Below are 20,490 nucleotides of genomic sequence, written 5' to 3' on the forward strand. Positions count from 1 at the left end.
TGTATCTGGCTGTGTGAAGGGATATGTGCCCAAGAGTGGATTTACAATCTGTGGCCAAGACATCCCAGTGGCTCTGTTGAATCTTGAAGACCCCAGGACTCCATTCCATGACTGTCAATCCATCCCAGCAGCACGGCCCATAGGACATCAGCCTACAAATGGAAAATGACAAGTGTCCTCTTGAGAGTGAGATCTGAGTGGCAAGCCTTGACTCTCACCCCGCCTAATGGTACAGTGAGAAACATGGGTGATCTTTCTGCTGTAATGGGGACACTGTGACCAACTTGCCTTGTAGTCATATCGTAGGGACTGAATGGAGGTGGAAGAGAAATTCTTCAGAGGGCATGTTTACGGTATATGTGAAATAGCCCCGGAGACATTCAGAACTGCCCTTGGGCAAGCTGTATTTATGATTTATCCACCCAACCAGTAATTATTATCTAAAAAATTATGTTTAAAACAACATTTTAGCAGCCACCATACTCACATCAATACAGCTTGTCTTCTGCTTCCAAAGAGCCTACATCTGGTCCCCACACAACCACATTTTCAATTAAGTGTAAAAGAATTAGGCTTTAAGAGAGATAGGAACAAAGAGCTCTCATATTTGTAATAATGTTCAGTGTTTCACCAAGTGTTTTCACATCCTTACCTCATTTAATATTTTAACAGCACAATAACATAATGTTGATCTCACTTTATAGAAGAGAATGTTAAGGCAAAAAGAGTTCATATTCAAAATAATGTATGTAGCAAATGGCTGAGCACTGGGGCAGGAACCAGGTGGCCAAGTCCAATTCCTTGCCTTTCCACTCTGTCTCTTGTTGGTGTAGGGAAAGTGCTAAGCTGTGTGTCTTTCTTTCATAATTTCTTCAGTTATGAGATTCTCTGACTCTATAACATGGTCCGTCCTTCAGAGAGCCCCCAGCCCAGGAGGGACAAGAAGACCTCCAGCATGAACAACACTGTTCCCCTGCCCAGTTCCTAGGGCTGCTATGAAGATGACATTACATCATGCACTAACCCAGTGAGAGCGCTTGTGATTCCAAAAACTAGAGGCACTGATCTTAACCCTTCACAGGTACCACTGTAGAGCAGGTATTTTTCTGGGCTCTCCTTAGTTTTGCTAGTATCCACCTCCCCTAGGAGACTGCAGGGGCGGGGGTCAGGTTTTGCCCACCATCACTAAGAATAGTGTGCTCAAGTGTTCGGAGAAAACAATGAATAAGATGAAGCAGGTTGGTCTTGGAGAGGGAAGCTGCTGGATCCATGCGCTAAACACTTCTCACCTCAACACACATTTTTGTGTTTCCCAAAGTAGCTAGTTTAGTACATCGGTGGAAGTTCACAGTGAAAGTTCAATGACTATAAATGGGGCGAAGGGCAGACTTTGAGTGGGGGAGAGAAGGACGAGGAGGCAGAAGGAGGAAGAAGAAAGGAAAAGGGAGGGAGGAGATAGAGCATTACAATTTGGAAAATGTTTCTGTCTCCGTAGATGTCAGTGCCAGGACTTCATTTATCTTGGCATCCTCTCATGTTTTTCGTATTTTACACGAGTGCACTCGTAAATCCCAGCCTGCTGTAGGAGAAGATGCCCGGGAGATCTCATGACGAGGTTATGTTCCAGGAAATCATGCCACAGTCCATCCCAGCAGCAGCACAGGCAGCAATCTTCCCGCCGGAATTCCTCTCCAGGCAGGCTAGAGTGTTGCTCTGTGTTGTCTTAGGCTCTCTGGCCCAGGAAGCCCTGGCTGGAAACACTCTTCCCCGCCCCCAGCCCACCCGGCCCCTGTGCTGACTTGTGGTCAGTGAAGCACCGGCAGTTAGTGCCTCTTTAGAAATGTGGGACAGGAGACTGTGTGGAGTGCTGCCAACGTGGCAGTGGAGGTGCGTCAGCGGGCTCTGTGACAGGTGGCAGAGGCCAGGGGACTGGGGAATCACTTACAGTCACAGAGGTTTCTCTCTCTCCCAGCCTTTGTCCACTGATGGGAATGAGGTCTTGGGCAGCCAAGACACATAACGGGAGCCTGGAGGGAGCCTGGAGAAAGACGTCTTGGGCAATTTGCATAGGAGTTTCCTTCGTTAAATCATCACACAGTAAGCCAATATCCCCCCAAGGGAAACTATTTATCGGCTGCCTCATTAGTTGTGTTTTTTGTGTTTTTTTTTAATTTAATTTATTTATTTGACAGACAGAGATCACAAGTAGGCAGAGAGGCAGGCAGAGAGAAAGGAGGAAGCAGGCTCCCTGCTGAGCAGAGCGCCCTGGGATCCTGACCTGAGCAGAAGGCAGAGGCTTTAACCCACTGAGCCACCCAGGCGCCCCCCCCCTTTTTTTTTTAACACAAATCTCTTAAAGACAGCTCTCTCGGTTTTATCTGCATTTGCTCAGGCTCGTCTACATCTTGTACTACTGAAGTTCTGCAGTTCGGCGGTTGGAACAAAGCCAGCTTTGAATCTGGGAACGAGAGCAGCACACAGTCTGGTCCCCAAGACAGTAGGCTTGTTTCCTGCACTGGGTCAGCAAGAAAGAGTGCTTGCCCTTAGGGGAGAGAAGTTTGAGGGACTGGATACACAAAGTTATTGCTAGCTGCCAGCCCCAGGGCAATCAGCTAAAGGTGGGGTTTAGAAGGGCAACTATTGGGAACACTGCAAATTCAGGTTGCCTTATCTTACATGAAATATGGTGTCTACATTGATTGTGAATTCTCCCCATGTGGAGCTAGCCAATGAGGTGCTAGCAAACAGGCTCTTTGGAACTAAAAATTAAGGGAGGGCTGATGTGTAAAGTTAGTCAATATTCATGGTGTAGATACTCCAACTACAGCAGATTTCCGGCTACCCACGGTTGACCTGCTTGCAGAATTCCTGAATATTTAACTCTCAGACCTCTGGAGCTGCTACCAGAAGCTTCAGCCCAGCATTGGCTAAGAAACAAATCTCTCTTCCCCGCTTCCAGACTAGCTTTGAATCCAGGCATCACATTTCATCGCCTCCCCTCCCCACATCCCTGCCACCCAAGTAAGACTGGCTTCTGCTTTGCTATTTATTAGATGCAAGTACTTTACTTTCCCCAAACCACAGTTGTCTCTTGACAATGAGAGTTCAGATGATGCAGCAGATGCCCTTTAGGCTTTGGGCCAAGCCGGTCTTCTCTAAGAGCTGTACCTTTCTCAGGGCACCTTATTTGGATTAAGAGACTCTGCGCCTGTGGCCTAAACTGACTTAATCAGGGCTGAACTCTGACCCTGGGGGAGTCCATTCATCAACTGGCCAGTGGCCTGTCCGATCTCTCCCTGGATGATTTGAACAGAGCAACTTTGAGTTTAGATTGGACAGAGATCCAGGAGGTTGCTTGCGTCCTGCCGTGCTCCTCCATCCGCCTGCTCTAGCCTGGTGGTTCAGCTTCATCTTGGAGTCTATTCCAGCTGCTCCAATGAACTCTCCCCTGCGCTCAGGCCCGTCTGATTAGGCATTTGTGAATTACAACCACCAGAGCTTTAAAGAAGTCATAAATGACTTTGGGGTGACCACTAATATTATACCACTGGTTCTCAAAGTGGGATCCCCCAACCAGAAGTATCAGCTTCAGCTGGCCACTTGTCAGAAATGCCCCACCTCAGGCCCCACAACCTCTATGGATGGGGCTGCAATTAGCATTTTTACAAGCCTTCCAGGTGATCTTTTTTAAAGATTATTTATTTATTTATTTATTTATCAGAGAGAGAGAGAGAGAGAGCGCGCACAAGCAGGGGGAATGGCAGAGAGAGGGAGAAGCAGGCTCCCCACTGAGCCAGGAGCCTGGTGTGGGACTTAATCCCAGGACCCAGGGATCATGACCTGAGCCAAAGGCAGACGTTGAACTGACCGAGCCACCCTTCTTCCAGGTGATTTTGATGTGTACCCCTTAGAGAACTGCTCCATTACTAGTCTAACAGAGGTATATTTTATTTAAGAAAGGCATTTTAGGGGGCACCTAGGTGGCTCAGTTGATTGGTTTTGGCTCAGGTTATGATCTTAGGGTCATGAGATTAAGCCCTGCTTCAGGCTTCCGTGCCAGGTGTGGACTCTGCTTGAGAGTCTCTCTCTCCCTCTCCCCTATCTCCCATTCCCTCTAAACAAAACAAAACAAAACAAAAAAACCGTAAAAGGCATTTTCAGAAGGACCGATGAGGTTTTCCTTTCTGATTATCAGATTGAAGACCAAAGCTAATTTTTATTGGTAAAAAGTATTTTTTTAATAAATAACATTGATTACTTTTACAACTTGAAAGAAATGAGAGCAAATTTCCTTGTTTGTGGACCAAGACTGACACTCAAAGATGAGCCTAAAAGAACACAAGGAAAAGGTAAGAGTGAAGAATGAAAATGCAGCCCATAGAAAATAGAAGTGGAAAATAAGCATCAGGTAATTTCAAAATGGTGAAGGCTGGAAGCGAGCACAGAGTAGATAACACGGATGCTGTGTGGTTTTGCACTGGAGAGGGTTTAACAAAATGTGCCATTGAACATTGAGATGACTGGTAACTTCTGCATTAGAAACGGTACACTATTGATTGCTTTACAAACATACAATAAAAAATGAAACAGGAAACTTGGACTTACTGTCATCCTGACATATCTACAGTTTTCTGGGTTAGGTGTGGAGAGAGACGGTCAGAGGGGAATTTTTACTACAATGTGATCTTAAACAGGCAGTTCGTGTGGATAGAGCTCGCTTGCAGGTTGGTTGTTTGAAACTAGTATTGCTTCCCTATGGAAAATCATACTGTTGGAAAGATGACTGCCGGCTGGACAACAGAATGCTTCACGTAGGGAAACTGAGGGTCAGGTAATGGTGCAGGTCCCCGAGAGCGAGGACCCATCCCAGAAGTGACCCGCATTTTAACAGTTCCCTCGCCGGCCCCTAGAGGGCAAGCTGGAGACTGAGGTTACAGAGCTGGGGCAAGAGGGAGGGAGGGGAGTCAAGGAAGCGTGGGGAGTCTTTGCTTGCTGGCTCTGCAGAAGACGGATCCTGGCTTGCACCCCCATTCTACCAGTTAGCTACCTGCTATGTAACCTTGGGCTTGTCACTCAAACATGCCGTGCCTTGGTGACCTCATCTGGAAAATGGTGAGGATACTAAAAGTGCTTCCCCCACAAGATGGTTGTGCAAATTCAGTGAGAGAATGCCTGTGACCCAGTTGGCACACTGAGCTGAGCGTTTTTGTTAAATGCTGTCGTCTGTTGTTCATCCCTGAGATATGCTACATGATTCGTATTCTTTTTGAAAAAGAAAATGACCCACTAGAGTTTCGTTGACAAGGTTGATGAGCTAGAACACGTAAGAAGTATCAAGAGGTCTTGGATGGATGTGGGAAATGGCGTCCACTTTCTTACGTGAGCTGGCTGCCCACATTTCCGAATTGTCGCAAAAGATCCCACAGCTGAAGATCCTATTAGCAGTGTGAGCTTCAGGAACTTGGGAATTCTCAAGAAAATATATACAGGAAAGTTTTCCATAACAATTCATGATGTATAAGGGATGTTTATTATTCTAGTGGTTATTTTCTTTCAATATGACTACTCTTTGAAGGTGCTGGAATTCCAAAACAAAAACAAAACAAAGCAAAAAAAAAAAAAAAAAAAAAAATGAGCCCTGCCTCGCAATGCAGGGAAACTGCCTGGATATGTTTAGTCATGCTTCTTGCTCTTCTGACAGTCTCAACTGCTGAAAATATCCACAACTGTCGTTTTAACCTTTGCTGTTTTGTTGGGTAAATACAGATAATACACTGCCCTCTGGGCTTTAGGACTGCTTTGAAAGGTCTGGAGTTAGGGCTCTTTGGCTTTGCCACAGGGTTTCCCCAGGCCCTTGTGATGTGTGGGCAAAGCGATCTTGGTTATGTGGCACTCGGCGAGTGGGCTGGCTGCAGCCAATGTCATCTAGAAGACACTACTGAGACGGGACCTCCCGAGCCACACATGCATCTGTCCCAAGGATTTGGAACACATCCCTGAGTGGTGCTTCTGAGTTTGAGCCAGGATGCCTAAGTTGGTTCTATTGGTGGATCTCCTGTTTGCGGCTAAGGATTCTATCCCAGCAACACACCCTTAAGGTCCAGCTATTTACAAAGTAGGGAAACAAACTTCAAAAAAACTTGGATCTTTGTACTAGATGGAGTTTGAAAGCTCTCCTGCTACTTCTCTGGGTCTGTGCTCATTAGCCGTACTGTCAGGGACGGCATGGGCCCCCCACGCATGTAGGTTGATGGGTTCAGATGAGAGTGAGCCCAAGAGAGAGTCAGGAAGCCAGGAGCGCTGGGTCTGGTTGGCTGTATTGCTAATATACTCATGTGGCCCCTTCCAGTCAAGTAGTAGCTCCAGTTCGAGCCCAGTCTAAGTGGTTTTCTGAAGAAGGAGTCTGTGCCTGGAACTCTCCCCATGGATGCCTTACTTTGTTTTGTTTGTTTGTTTGTTTGTTTGATTGATTGATTATTTATTTATTTGACAGAGAGAGAAAGCGAGAGATCACAAGTAGGCAGAGAGGCAGGCAGAGAGAGAGGGGGAAGCAAGCTCCCCGCCGAGCAGAGACCCCGATGTGGGGCTTGATCCCAGGACCCTGAGATCATGACCCAAGCTGAAGGCAGAGGCTTAACCCACTGAGCCACCCAGGTGCCCCAATTTCTGGATGCCTTACTTCCTTACTTTGAAAGCAATAATCCTCTCTGCCGACTCTCAAGCAGATCCCAAGAAGATGGTACCTGACAATTTGCTTGGGTTATAAGCCCTCTTAAGAGTACTTGTATTTTAATAAGAAGCAATTAGAACCCTAACCTTTTCATTGGTCAAAGAAAAAAATCTTTTATGGGAGAATGTTGGTTTCAGTGGCAGCCAATGTGGGAAACACCTTTGAATATACAAACCTGCCTGGTAGTCTTAAATGACTTCCATTATGCTTCTCTAATGGGACTGAATTTTTTCTCCCGTAAAATGGGAAAGCAGCACTTGCCTTTGCTGACTCAGAAGGATATATAATGGCAAAAACAGATAACAGACATGAACTTTTACAGGTATTGACACCAGAACATTTTATCTTAATTTTTAATAGGCAGCAATGCAGTGTTAAGGAAAAAGTATAAATTTAGTGTCAAGCAGTTATGAGTTCTGTCTGCTCTATATTAGTTGAATGCCAAATTATTGAAACTCTATGAGCTTCTGATTTTTTAATCATAAAATAGGGACAATAACCTTACCTCCCAAGTGTATTGCGGGAATGAGATAACTATGTCCCCTCCATGGCACTGGGCACCTGGTTGGCACCAACAAATGTTGGCTGTTATCAGTGCCCTGAACTACTGTACAAATGGAAAGTTTTATTATCTACAAAGGGCAATTACACCACAAAATCTGGTCTAGTCCCAAGCTGAATGAAGGCTGAAGGAACCTCAGAGGATCCAGGAGAGCTCTGGGGTACTGAACCGGGGATGCTGGGAGCCCCATTTCACACCCCAAGGCTGTAGTTATGGGCAGTTTCCTTGGCACATTTTGCCATTACTCCCCAGCTGCCTAATCTCTCAGCCATACTTCAAAATGCCAGCTTTGAGTAGACGGAGCCCAATCTATCTTATTCCCTACTGTATCACCAGTACTTTTTACAGGGCCTGGGACAGAGTAGGGGCTCTATTGACATTAATTAAATAGATGAATGACCAGGGTCGGCCATCTGAACTTATGTAGCCTCCTAAATAAAGTCTGTCTGAACCTGAGCTCCAAGAAGTTAGGATTGGGAGGAGGATTTGTGGTCACACACAGAGAATACATACCCACAGACAGTACTGAGGCCAAATATTAGTAAGGTGGACAGCATGGGGATGACGTGTCCTCTCCATCCCCTTTTAGCCTGGGAAAGTCATGTGTCTTGAGGTTGAGAACTGAATGACATATGGAAAACATTAGCTTAAATGTCAGGCAGGCAGATATATGTAAGTACTTACTGACACTCTGGGAAACAGGTCTAGGGATCATTCATTCATCCGACAAGAATTTCTTGAGGACCTACTATGTGCCAGGCATTCTTTTAGGCACTGGGGATGCATCAGTAAACAAAACAGAAAATATCCTTGTTCTCATAGGGTTCCATTGAGATGGAGCAAAATAGGCAGGAAACAAAGAGATCCATAGCAAAGGGTGGTGATGGAAATATGACAGAGAAGACTAAAGCAGTGTATGGGGCTGCAGAAAGTCCAGCATTGCTATTTTAGTGAAGGTGGTCAGAGAAGGGCCTCCTGGAGCAGCAGCAATATGCACAGAGATGTGGATCAAAGTTTCATAATAATATCTCTAGGAAGAGTATTTTAGGGAAAGGGAAGAGAGTGTGTAAAGACCCCGAACTACAGGGGCGCCTGGGTGGCTCAGTGGGTTAAAACTTCTGCTTTTGGCTCAGGTCATGATCTCAAGTCCTGGGATCGAGCTCCGCATTGGGCTCTCTGCTCAGCAGAGAGCCTGCTTCCCTCTCTCTCTCTCGCTCTCTATCTGCCTGCCTCTCTGCCTACTTGTGATCTCTGTCTGTCAAATAGATGAATAAAATCTTAAAAAACAAAACAAAACAACGAACTACAGGTGTGATTGGCATGTTCAAGAAACAAGCAAGAGGTCCTGTCTGGCCGAAGAGTGTGCAAAGAGGAGAGCAGTAAGAAATGAGGTCAGCAAGGAAATGGGAGCCAGAGGCTGGAGTACATTCTAGGCCATGGCCAGGACTTTGGGCTTATTTTACATGTGACGAGAGGACTGTGAGCAGAGGAATTTCTGTTTTTGCAGGAGGACTCTGGCTGCCTGTCACGTGGAGAAGAAACCCTAGAGGCAAAGGTGGGAGCAGGGAGCCCAACTCCGCAGCTAGTGCAGGAGGTAAGAGGTCCTGGGAGCTTTGGATGAAGATGGAAGGGGCAGAAGAAGTAATAAGTGAGGAAATTTGGGATATGATTTAGATACTGAGCCAACAGGATTTGCCAGTGGATTGCAGGCAGCATTTGAGAAAAAGAGAAGCTCAGGGATGACTTCAAGATTTTTTACCTAATTAAATGGAAGTTTATGATGGGACACACAAAGGCAGAGTGGGTTTGGGGGGAAATGAATGATTTGGCTTGGGATCCTAGTATATTGACTTATTGCTGCATAACAAAGCATCCTAATACTTAGGGACTTCAAACTACACTTATTGGTATTTTCCATGTTTCCATGGGCGGAGCTGGGACTCTCTCGGTTGGTTTTCTCTGGAAGTGGCCAGGAGCCACAGATGTGGCACGCACATTTGGCTGGCCATGGATGCTGGCCATTGGCTGGGGGCTCAGGTGGCATGGGCCGTGCCAGTGCCCACATGCATTGCTTGGCCTTCCTCCAGCAGCCTTCTCACACTTGAGGTCCAAGAGGAAACATCCCACACAGTTGCAGTTCAGAAGAGCTGGTAGAAGTTCCAAGTTCCATTCTTAAGACCTAGATTTACAGGCACCCAAATGCTTCTTCTACTGTATTTTACTGGTTAAGCAAACCACTAAGGCCAGACTGTTTTCAAAGGAAGGGGCATCAGACTTCACATGGACAGGGAGGGAAGGGGCTCCTGGCAGCCATCTGTGGACACCATTCTATCACTGACACTCTTTGAGACATGTATTGGTATTCAAGTCTCAGGAAGAGATTCTGGGTCTCCAGAAATTGGGCAGGAAATCTTTCGTGAGAGATTTTGTTTAGATTGTTAGACCTGACATTGTTAAATTAGAAAGTAATTGCTCTCCTGCTTTCTCTTTTGAAAAAGTGACCTAGTTGGAACTATGTTTTTCTATTACATATGCCTGTAGCAGCTAATAAATGAACTGTATTCTTTTTTTTTTATCATTGTTAATAATTACTTGACACAGTGCCCGATACTCTAGACACTTAACAAGCATTAATCATCATTATTATTAGCTACTACATTTTTCAAGCTTCCTTCTTCACATTCTTTCTAAACTGAATAGATGTCCCATGCTGTGTCTCTGTGGCATGCATTAGTCCAGCTGTATTCACATTAGGCTGATTGTTCCTGATATTATTAAACATTTCAGATCTATTCTTCCTTCTGACCCCATTATTGATGTATGTACCATTTCTCAACCTGGACCCTTCTGATGTATTACTAGAGTCTGCAAACTCTGTGGGATTACACTTTGTGGGGTTTTCATATTTATGATAATCTTATAGTAATCTGAGCACATTCTAGAACTCCCAGACTACCACCTTTTATTGAAATACTCCATGTGATTTCATAGGGACATCTGTGTCGAACATATGGGCATATGAGTACCAAGGAAAGCCAAATTACAATGCAATATACACACCAAGGTTTTTACAGTCATTTCATAGAGAAAGGTAGTGGGAGAATGGAATGGTCCTAATCATTAGCATAAGAAACTATACAGACCCCAGAGCTGACCATTAGTACATATTTACAAAAATCATTGGCTATTTATGAAATCTTAGCTGTGTATACATAAATTAGCATGGTTAGATTGTAAATGCAATAGTAAAAAACAAAAAAAAAATTTTGTTAAACAGTATATTTTTGTTGTATATTTTAATTTCAACATTGTGTTTTGAAGTGTGCTCATTGGCCTTTATGATAATGAGTCCATTGGATGAATAATGGATCCATCTAAAGAAGGAAACCTAATTTTTAAAAAGATGATCAAAGAAGATGATAAGAGTAATGATCCAACTTTGCAACAAGTGGAATGAAGCACGTTGGTTGTATGGTCTGCTAGTAAACCAAACGTGGGCAATTGAGCAGCAGCAAATAGTATCACTCATTGCTCTAAAGTAATGTTGATAACTCTTTGTTGGTTTTGTAACTCAGTTTGCCTTTAATTTATAAACTTGATTTCATTTTAGATTTGCATAAGATCTATGAGCACAAGGTATTCACACTTCATTTGTCTTAAAGAAACATAATTAAAATGATTTAAGTCAATGCTGATGATTTATATATTTTTTTTCCTTGAAAGGCTTGCTTCCTTACTCATGTTTGAGAAATACCGACTTCATGAATAAGCCTCTATAAATCTAAGAACTGTCTCATTATATTCTAGGAAGAAAGGAAAGAGAAAAACCACTATAGGACTCATTTTCTTTTCTTCTCAGAGATGTTTTTAGGCTTATAATATTCTGGTTCCAGTTTTGTTTTTGTTTTTGTTTTTGCTGTTTGTTTTTAAAATATTTTCTGTTTGTTTTGCCTGTGTGGAACATAGGAGACATTTTGACATCAATCTCTAGCCTGCTCTATGGTTTTCTAGAGAAATTTGCTCCTTGTTCTCGGATTGTATCTATCTAGTTTCAGTTTCAAAAACGTGCCAAGTTCTTTGCGACCTCAGCACTTTTGTACTTGCTGTGTCTTCTGTTCCAGCTAGAAGCACTTTCCCTTGGCTTATTGCATGGCTTGTCCTTTTAAATCTTTTGTTGTTTGCTTAAATTCTCTTTCCTCAGAATGCCCTTCCATGATCATCGCTGTTTAAAGAAGTCTCCTCTTATTTTCCCTCATTACCTTATTCATTTCCCCCATCATACTTATAAGATCTCTCATGATTTAAGATGTTTGTTTTTCTTGTCCATTGCCTGCCTCCCCCATCGGACTGTGAGAGGGAATGCTGCAAGTCTGTCTTTCTGACTACTGTAGCATCTAGCACACTCTGTGGCATACATAGGAATCCAATAAGCATTGACCAAATTTGGAAGTATGATACTCACTGCTTTTATGACCCAGGTTATTCCTGGAAATCCCATCATCTAGGAAGCCAGTGTGAAACTACTGAGGACTTACCTACGATGAAAAATATTCAGTGAGTGAAATAAAGAATCTAGTAGAAGGTCTAGGTGTATTGGTTGAGCTGAGTGGGAGCAAAGCAACCAAAAATGGGGATCAGCTACCCAAAAGAGTGCAGCTTTGCTAATTGAGCCACAAATACCCAGTTGTTCTCTTGATTCTCACAGTTTGCCTGCCCCTCATGGTTTGATGAGGAGGTAGGAGGGAAATAATGATCTTTTAAGTCCCTGTGCTATCAGACCATGCCAGAATGAGTGCCTTAGTCAGGATAAGGACTACGCAAGTTGATGCCCAATTGATGGAGTCAGTGATCAAAATAATGACTAGCTTCCAAACCTTGGATTTTACCCATTTGTCTTAGAACTCTGCCGAGTTAGATAATTACCATTTTTTCATTATCTTGAATATGCACATTTCCTCCACCTTGTAATATCTCTGAAATCAAGATGCATCTTAACAATTTATGTCATGTCATGGTTTACTTGGTGGCCTTTTTCTTTTTTTAAATAATGTATAGAACAATGTACCTCTTACAGTTAATGACACTTTGGAGTTAATAAAATAAGTAACCCTCTCTATTTTTTTGAGGCAGTTGACTAATACTAATTGGCTAAGTGAAGGAACTTAAAAGCTTTTTGCTAGGAACAAGCCACTGTAGAAACATTTCAGCAGAAAGTGGCTACCAACAATTCCTGTGCCACTGTGATGCTTTCTGGCCAAGGAGCGGGGTCTGTTTCCCCTCTGTTTGAATCTAGGTCAACCCTGTGATTTACTTTGATCAACAGAATGTGAGGGAAGTGACCCTGTGTGACTTACAGTTATAAGAGGACGTCCAGTTCTTTGAAGAGCCAGCTACCTCAGTGCACATACAACTACCCATACCTCCCAGCCATCAGCCAGCACCAGTGTCCTAACCATGAGAGTAAGGCCATCTTGGATCTTCTAGCACCGCATAATCTGTCTTAGACAATACCGTAAACCATCCCCACTGAGCCTGGTCTGAATTCCTAATCCATACAATCATGAACAAGAAAATGGCTTTTGTTTGAGTCCTCTAAATTTTAGGGTGCTTCGTTACATGGCAATAGATAACTGGGATAGCAGCAGAGTTAGGATTTAAGTTCTAGAAAGTATGTTCTCAATTTCCTCCTATTTGGAACAAACTCTCCTCCTTGAATGAAGAAATACCCTCAATGATATGAGCCTTAGAAAAGTTGCCCATGTTTTTCCCAGATCAGACTTCCCAGCATTCATAAAACAACCCATGAAGTACTATAAGAAGCTGCAGTTCAGAAACAAATTGTGCTGGAATGATCACGTCCTCAAATCACCTTTCCATTCACAATTGTTTCTACTCACTTCGATGCGCCTCCCTGAGAACCTAGTGTTCCTAAAAGATGTCTTCCTGCATAGCCTGATGCAAAACAGCATAATCCCCAGGGAATCGCCTCTAAAAAAATGTCTAATGCTTCTAAACAAACAAATGATTGCTTAGCCATGGTAATTCCATAAGAGACCAACTGTGGATGACAACTGTTATTCAAGACCATGATTAGTCAGAGAGAATGAGCTGGGTCTGACGAGCCTCAGAGCTACTAGGGCACAAGGCGTGTCCCCCAGAGCCGCCGTCAGGGGGAATAATGGGGCCATATCTCCTAAGAATTGCTGCTCAGAACAGCCGACCCTGCTGACCAAGCAGGATATCCTCAGTGTGTGCAGCAGTTTCTCAATAGGAAGTGTGAACATGAGGAACATTGCAAAAGGGAGGACAAGGATTCTGAAAGATTAATATCCGGTGAGGTGTGAAAGGAAAACTGAAGCTACCCGTTCGCAGTAAAAGCCTCAGAATGGAAAGCTATTTTGGTAGCCAAGTGTGGAAAGTTAACATTAACCAGATAAAACCATAGGGTCATAAAGCCAGGAATGTGAACGAATCCGTGAGTCTGGTTTTCCTAAGCGTATTTGCTCATTCAGGACAAATTTTCCTTCTATTACTCCACGAAATATGAGCACACACCCTGTGTGTTTATACTTTAAAATAAACCACATTATCTCAAGGTCCCATTATTCCTATTCCACAACTTAATCCATATATGCAATCCAATAATTATAACTGCTTTAACATTTCTTTACAAGTAAACCTAGTAGGGGCACCTGGGTGACTCAATTGGCTAAACGTCTGGCTTCAGCTCAGGTCATGACCCCAGGGTCCTGGGACAGAGCCCAGCGTTGGGTCCCTGCTCAGCAGGGAGCCTGCTTCTCCCTCTGCCGCTCCTCCTGCTTGTGCTCTCTCTCTCCTCCCCCTCTCTAACAAGTAAGTAAAATCTTTTTTTTTTTTTTTTTTTAAAGTAAATAGAGTACTCTCTCCTTTGTGTTTGCCAAACCTCCTTCATGGGACACTAAGATTGAGAATGAATATCCCCTGCAGCCTCTGACTGGCACATGAGACCCTCACCAGTGTCTAGCTGGTGTTGGAAAACCTTGCATGAGTCCAAATCAATCTCTCGTTCCAGAAAACCCAGACAGCAGTTCTGCTCCAAATGGAGTCTGTCTGGACATCAGTCTCCTGACGGATGCAGTCAAGACAAGGATCAATACCACCCCTATTATGATTTAGTGGAGACTCACACTTTATTTTGGATTGCTACAGAACATCCGGGAGAAATGTTAACCCAGTTTTCTATAGAAAACTATAGAATGGAATCATTACCAAGAAAATCATACCACAAAGGAAGGGAAAGTGTGGTGTTAGAAAGTTTCAGCCTGTCCAATGCTACCATGAATTCAGTGATTTGCAATGAGGCAAAAAGGAAGGTATCCTTTTCCCAGCAAGTGCAAAAGCATACTGTCATTTTATGGTAGTTGAAAAAACACACAGATTGACCCTCAGTTGGCGACACCCCACTGAGGCCTCTGGCCTTTTCTCTGGACCCCATCAGCAGACCTGCAGTAGGTAACAATGTCTGATATTATAGGCCATCATTTAATAAAATCCTAATTTGAAGCTGGAAGAGCACAATTGTTTTTTTCTGCAAATAAATCTAGAAAAAACATCTTACGCACTTTTCTTCACACAAAATCAGAGACCCAAAGTTGAGTTCCCTGGGGCATGACGCTTCTCCCCTGACAAGAGTAACTTAAAGTAGCTTTGGGGGTGGGAGTGTGAGATGTCCTTATAACCTCTCCCTGGTGCCCAGCATTTCCTCTCACAGCATCTGAGGGTTTTGAGTTCTCTTTGTGACACTACGGAAGGATCACCAATTAAGCCTACTTCTAAAGATGCAGATTGCCTTGGCAAAGAGGTAGGTCCTCAGGGACACTGGTTTTACCCCAGGTCTAAGCTCACAAAACAGGGACAAGGCAGGAAATGTGTATGTGAATTTGAACTTGAAGCTTGAAGGCTGAATGTGCCTAAAACAGACTTTGTTGGGACACCCAGGTGAGGTACCGGAGTTTAGATAGTGAGGCTAAAGAGAAGGATGGCTATTGGGGAAATTATGGACCCAAGTGACATAGGGCAAGAACAGGGGGAAACACTGTGCATTCAGGGAGAGGGGCTTTCCAGTGTGGTAGAGGGTGCAAAAAATTTGTGGAAGGGGGCCTTTCAAGGTAAGTACCATTTAGGGACAGCCCTGTTTTCAATAAGGGGATGAGGCTGCACTCCTCTTTCTCCTTCTTCTTCTTCCCTCCTTTGGCTAGAATTACGGGTCCTAAGACTTAACTTCATGGTGAGCTTCTTTAGCCTTTTTGGCATCTTGGACTGCCCTCTTCAAACTCAGTCATCCTTGTTAACCATATTATATATAGCACATGATATTCTGCAAACCACTGGCTTAGAAAAACAACTAGGGGCTGCTTTTAAGGTGATACTGTCTGTACCTCAGCTAAGTTTTGCAAGGGTCAGTCTCCTGTGACTCCATTCAGTCTCATGAGGCTCAGACTCCCTCGGTCAGCCTTAAGAGCCACAATTTGCTAATCAGGGTTGGGCTTGAAACAGTTGGGCAATGAACCAGTTTCCCTTATCTCATTTTGCATTGACAATGGTCATCACCATGATTCATATGACACAGTTCCTCGAAAGACCAAAAAAAAAAAAGAAAAAGAAAAAGAAAAAGGCAAAACAAATTTCACAAAATACTCCCTATTGCCTATGGCTTATGATACATATTTTAATATCATTTGTAAGTGCATAGTTAAGAGTTTTTGGGTCTTCAGAGTTGGAGGCATTTTAAAAAACTATGATAATTGAATATAGGTGTTGAGTAACTCTATTTGTTTCTAATTTTTTTTTTAGCTAACCTTCTTACTTCAAACAAACTAAAAGATAGTTTTAGCACAAAGCTGACTTCTCAAATGTAGAGGTAAAAGAGTTGAGACGTAGGTATGTACACACAGACAAATTTTTAAATTTTTCTTATATTATGGATTAAAATGCTGACATTTGAGTCTCCTTGTAACAGTATCGTTAGAAGAGTTCTGATCAGGAGGTAATAAGATAATAAAACCACTAACGTAATCTAGTGTGGTTTTCAAAGTGTGATCAGAGGACCCCTAGGGAGTCCTGAGTTCTTTTCAGGAAACCCAGAAACTCCTGCCTTTCCCAATTACATATCTGTGTAAGGCTGGATTTCCATCCTGTACTTCAGCTGAAACAGACAACTAACAGATTGAATGCAGAAAAGACATGAGATTCTAGCTGCCTTCTCTGAGGCCAGACATTAAATAAATGTCCAGAAATATAACCCAATGACAGTCTTCTCACTATGTTTTTGAGGAAGAAAATATAATTAATTTTCATGAGAAATAAGTTATGTTAACATGTAATGGATAGTTAATTTTATTAAAGGAATGAACATATGTCACAAAAATTTCCATTTTAATTACTAGCACAGTCACTATTAATAGATTTAAACTATATAAATAGAAACTCTTTAAGGTCCTCAGTAATCTTTTAAAATTATTTATTTATTTATTTTTGGTCCTCAAGTGGAAAAGAGTGGAAAAGAGTCCCGATACTAAGATGGTTGAGAATTGCCACACAAATCCTGGCTCATTTTCCTCAAGCTAATTCTCTAAACTATAACCACCTAAAGCCCGTTTCTTTAGCTTGCACTGTTTGCTGCCTTCACCCCTTCTCAGTTTCCCTCCAACAGTACGGCTCATAGGCAAGGGTAGTATAAAAATACTTAGCAACGCATATAATGGGGGAACCCATCAATCAAAATGTTGGCACAACCCGTAAGCAAAGATTGTGTCTGACAACAACAGCATGAGTCCCCTGGTCTCTGAGCTTCTCTGCCCTTCCACTTGTAAATCCCATCTGCCTGCGGGAATGGGAGAATTCTTCGCCCTCCCGGAAGCCTGCCCTGCTCCCAGGTGAACCCTTGGGCTTAGCACAGCACCTGGTACATGGTTAGGGCTCTGCCAGGAACTCTGCCTGAGCCCACACTTACGTGTCGTGAGTGTAAACCCTTTTGCTTCCCCTAGCAGTATCCATATAACCAGTCTGGAAGAACACGACATCGGGTTTCCCTGCAATGACACGAAGGGGAAAGGTCACCAACCATTTTCATCATCATAGTGATTCGTCACTAAGAGATAGAACTTCAGGAGGTCTAATATTGTACAAAGTCTTGAATACCTGGAAAAGATTTGTTTAGGCCTAAGGAAAGGGTGAAATGCCTCAGAGGCTCTAGTTTACGCAAACCATTTAAACCACTCTAGTTAAAACCTCACTAGCATACTGCATGGAGGGCAGCAGACTGAGCTTCTCACCAGAAATGCATGGAATGTATTTAGATGTCTTTTTTGGTGGGATGAGATTACGAGAATTGGGAAGACCAGATGCAGGGGATTTCCAAAGGTCTGAGGCCAAGCTGATGACTGCCAACCCTGCACACTTAGATGGAGCTCTCCTAGAATGTGTACTTCCTCATGCACTTGTCCTTTCCCTCTGACTCGCTGTGATGGATTGAACTGGGTCCCCTCAAATTCATATGTTGAAATCTTCATCCCCAGTACCTCAGAATGGGGCTGTGTTTGGAGACAGGGTCTGTACAGAGGCAGTCAAGTTCAAGTGAAGTCATTACGGTGGGTGCTAAACTCATATGACTGGTGTCCTTATAAAAAGGGGAAGTTTGGACACAGAGATACATACCGAGGAAAGACAATGTGAAGATACAGGGAGAACAACCTGTGAATATGAAGACAGACATCTCTAAGTCAAGGAGAGAGGCCTGGAACACATCCCTCCTTCATAGCCCTCAGAAGGAACCAATCTTGATCCCAGACTTCTCACATCCAGAATTGTGAGAAAATAAATTTCTGTTGCTCACATCGCCCAAATTTCTGTTGCTTATGGCAGCCATAGCAAACTTGTCTTTGGGTTTCTAAATCACAGCCCTGTTCTCTCTCAGGGGAGAGAACTTTCTCTCAGGGGAAGAATTCTAAGGAGTTCTTCATTTGAATAAAGTGAGGTGTAGAAGAATAATGAGCAGTTGCTTCCTTGACGACTCCCTCAGCCAGAAATGGCTTGGGGATCTGCCTCATCCTTCACCTCCAGGGCCTCAGAAACAAGTGAGTGGTAGAGTGTGGCCTCCTGTGTGGTGGCCACACACCAGAGTGTAGCCCCTGCAGCCTCTACACAGCCCTTGTCTGGGGATGTCCTTCTCAGGGACTCCTTCTGTTCTTCAGCCCTGCTAGAACGTGACCCCAAAATGTACTGTTCCCATGCATCTTGGACCATCGATGCCAACTGTAATCAGCAACCATGTAAAGCTACTTAGGACTTTGACATTGCTACTGACCTTGGCATGCCCCAGTCCAAACCCTCTCCTCCTCAACTGTTCTCACACCCTCTTCTGGCCCCCACTTCCCCAATGTCTTCGTTCTTCTCATCACGTGCTGACTAGAGAGTCCTCTTTGGCCACTCTCTGTGTCCCTTCTGCTGTATCAACTCTGTTGCCAAATCCTACGCATTGTTCCTTCCCATTTCCTCTCACTCTGCCTCTCCTGATATGTGTACTTCTAGCACCCTTGGTCAGGCCATTTGTACCCCATGGGTCCAAGTTCCACTAGAATACTGTTTGATATTGTGCACTGTTTGGACACCAGGGATATTTTGATTTGGGGGCCCCTGGTAAAGGATACGGGGAGGTCTATGGAGGGATGAGGTAGGAGTCAAGGATGGTTGTGGATGAGGGACGAGGTAAGGCTAATTGTTGGGGAGGAGGAGGGATGGGCTGAGGGCACAGATTGCATGGTAATAAAAAGAAGTTGAAAGTTTAATGTTTTGTTTTCAGGGGTAAAAACAAAATTGGTATGGATGTTAAAATGTCAACAACTACCACAGAATGTCAACGTCGGAATGTCATGAATCACTGCAGATGTCTCCATCTGGTTGCTCGAATTTCTTTCCTCCAGTGTTGTATGTACTACTGCCATGTTTAAATGTGTAAGTTTCTTCAGCGTATCATCTCCTGTCTTCATAGAGTCAACAAACATTGACTGAGTATACTTCTTGGTGTTGAGATTTGGTAGGAAACAAGACGGAAGGAGTCCCTGCTATTTTCCTACTGCCATCTCCAACAGCTCATGCTCCAAATAGTATTTTTAAGCTGATTCTTAAAGAGTTAGTCACCACATTTATGTGCGCACGCACACACACACACACACACACACACACATCTGTACATACATACATACATATGAACAAGTGTATGGCACATACATCACTAAAACTCCTGGTACGGACCCTTAATTCATTGATTATAATCAAAAAGAAGGTACTGAAGAGTAAGCAGGCTCCATGAGGAACACTATGCTGTAGTAGGTATTTTCCTTCGAAGGCGTTTTCATTTATAGGATGAAATGGGGGAAATATGGGGACATTTTAAAAATAGTGGGAATTGTTCCTTCTGTCATTCTGTGCTTTTGTTTTCATGATTTTCCTCCTCCCGATTTTAAGCTTGAGAATGTTTAATCTTGCTTTTCAAAGTTTATGCGAGGAGAACAAATTTGTTGCTTGGTTTGGTATTCCTCTGACTCCCTGAAATTGTAATATAAATAAATTTCAGGGGCTTTTTTGTTTTTAAGATTTTATTTATTTATTTGACAGAGAAAGAGATAGGGAGAGAAGGAACACAATCCGACGGAAGTGGGAGAGGGGAGCTGGATGCGGGGCTCGATCCCAGGACCCCGGGATCATGACCTGAGCTGAACGCAGATGCTTAACAACTGACCCACCCAGGCCCTCCTAAATTTTACTTTTTTGAAAGACAAAGAAGGAAGCTGTTGCCTCCACCCCCCTCCCAATACCCCATTCAGATAGAACACCAAAGGTGTGGACAGTTCCTTCCCTGCCTCCTCTCATCCAAGTGCAAGAAGACTTTCTCTCAGTTCTTTTCTCTTAAATAATAACCGTAAGTTTTTGGAGAAGTCAATCAGTTCAAAATATATGACATTAAAAAGGAAGAGTAATGACACAAACCTCACAGCGCAGTCCGGAATGATAAATTATAACAAATCGAGACTGTTTGCTGGATTTAAACCAACTAGGGCTAAAGTTCAGCTGCACGGGACCAGTGTGAAGATGTGTGCCATCCCCGATTAAGAGCTGGAACCATCGTGTACTGAGCCTCCTGTCGCCCAGCTGCTCGCTT

General features: G+C 43.5%; 1 long non-coding RNA gene across 1 annotated transcript; it reads left to right on the forward strand.

The window, feature by feature from the left end:
- The first annotated feature begins 1,845 nt into the window (after nucleotides 1-1,845).
- Nucleotides 1,846-19,272, forward strand: LOC116877027. Its single transcript, XR_004384513.1, has 3 exons — nucleotides 1,846-1,887; nucleotides 8,800-8,886; nucleotides 19,132-19,272. It is a non-coding gene; the product is annotated as an uncharacterized LOC116877027 (long non-coding RNA).
- Nucleotides 19,273-20,490: the final 1,218 nt, after the last annotated feature.

Source organism: Lontra canadensis, unplaced genomic scaffold (genome assembly GCF_010015895.1).
Source record: "Lontra canadensis isolate GAN:19392208 unplaced genomic scaffold, GSC_riverotter_1.0 scaffold2, whole genome shotgun sequence".
NCBI classification, from domain to species: domain Eukaryota; kingdom Metazoa; phylum Chordata; class Mammalia; order Carnivora; family Mustelidae; genus Lontra; species Lontra canadensis.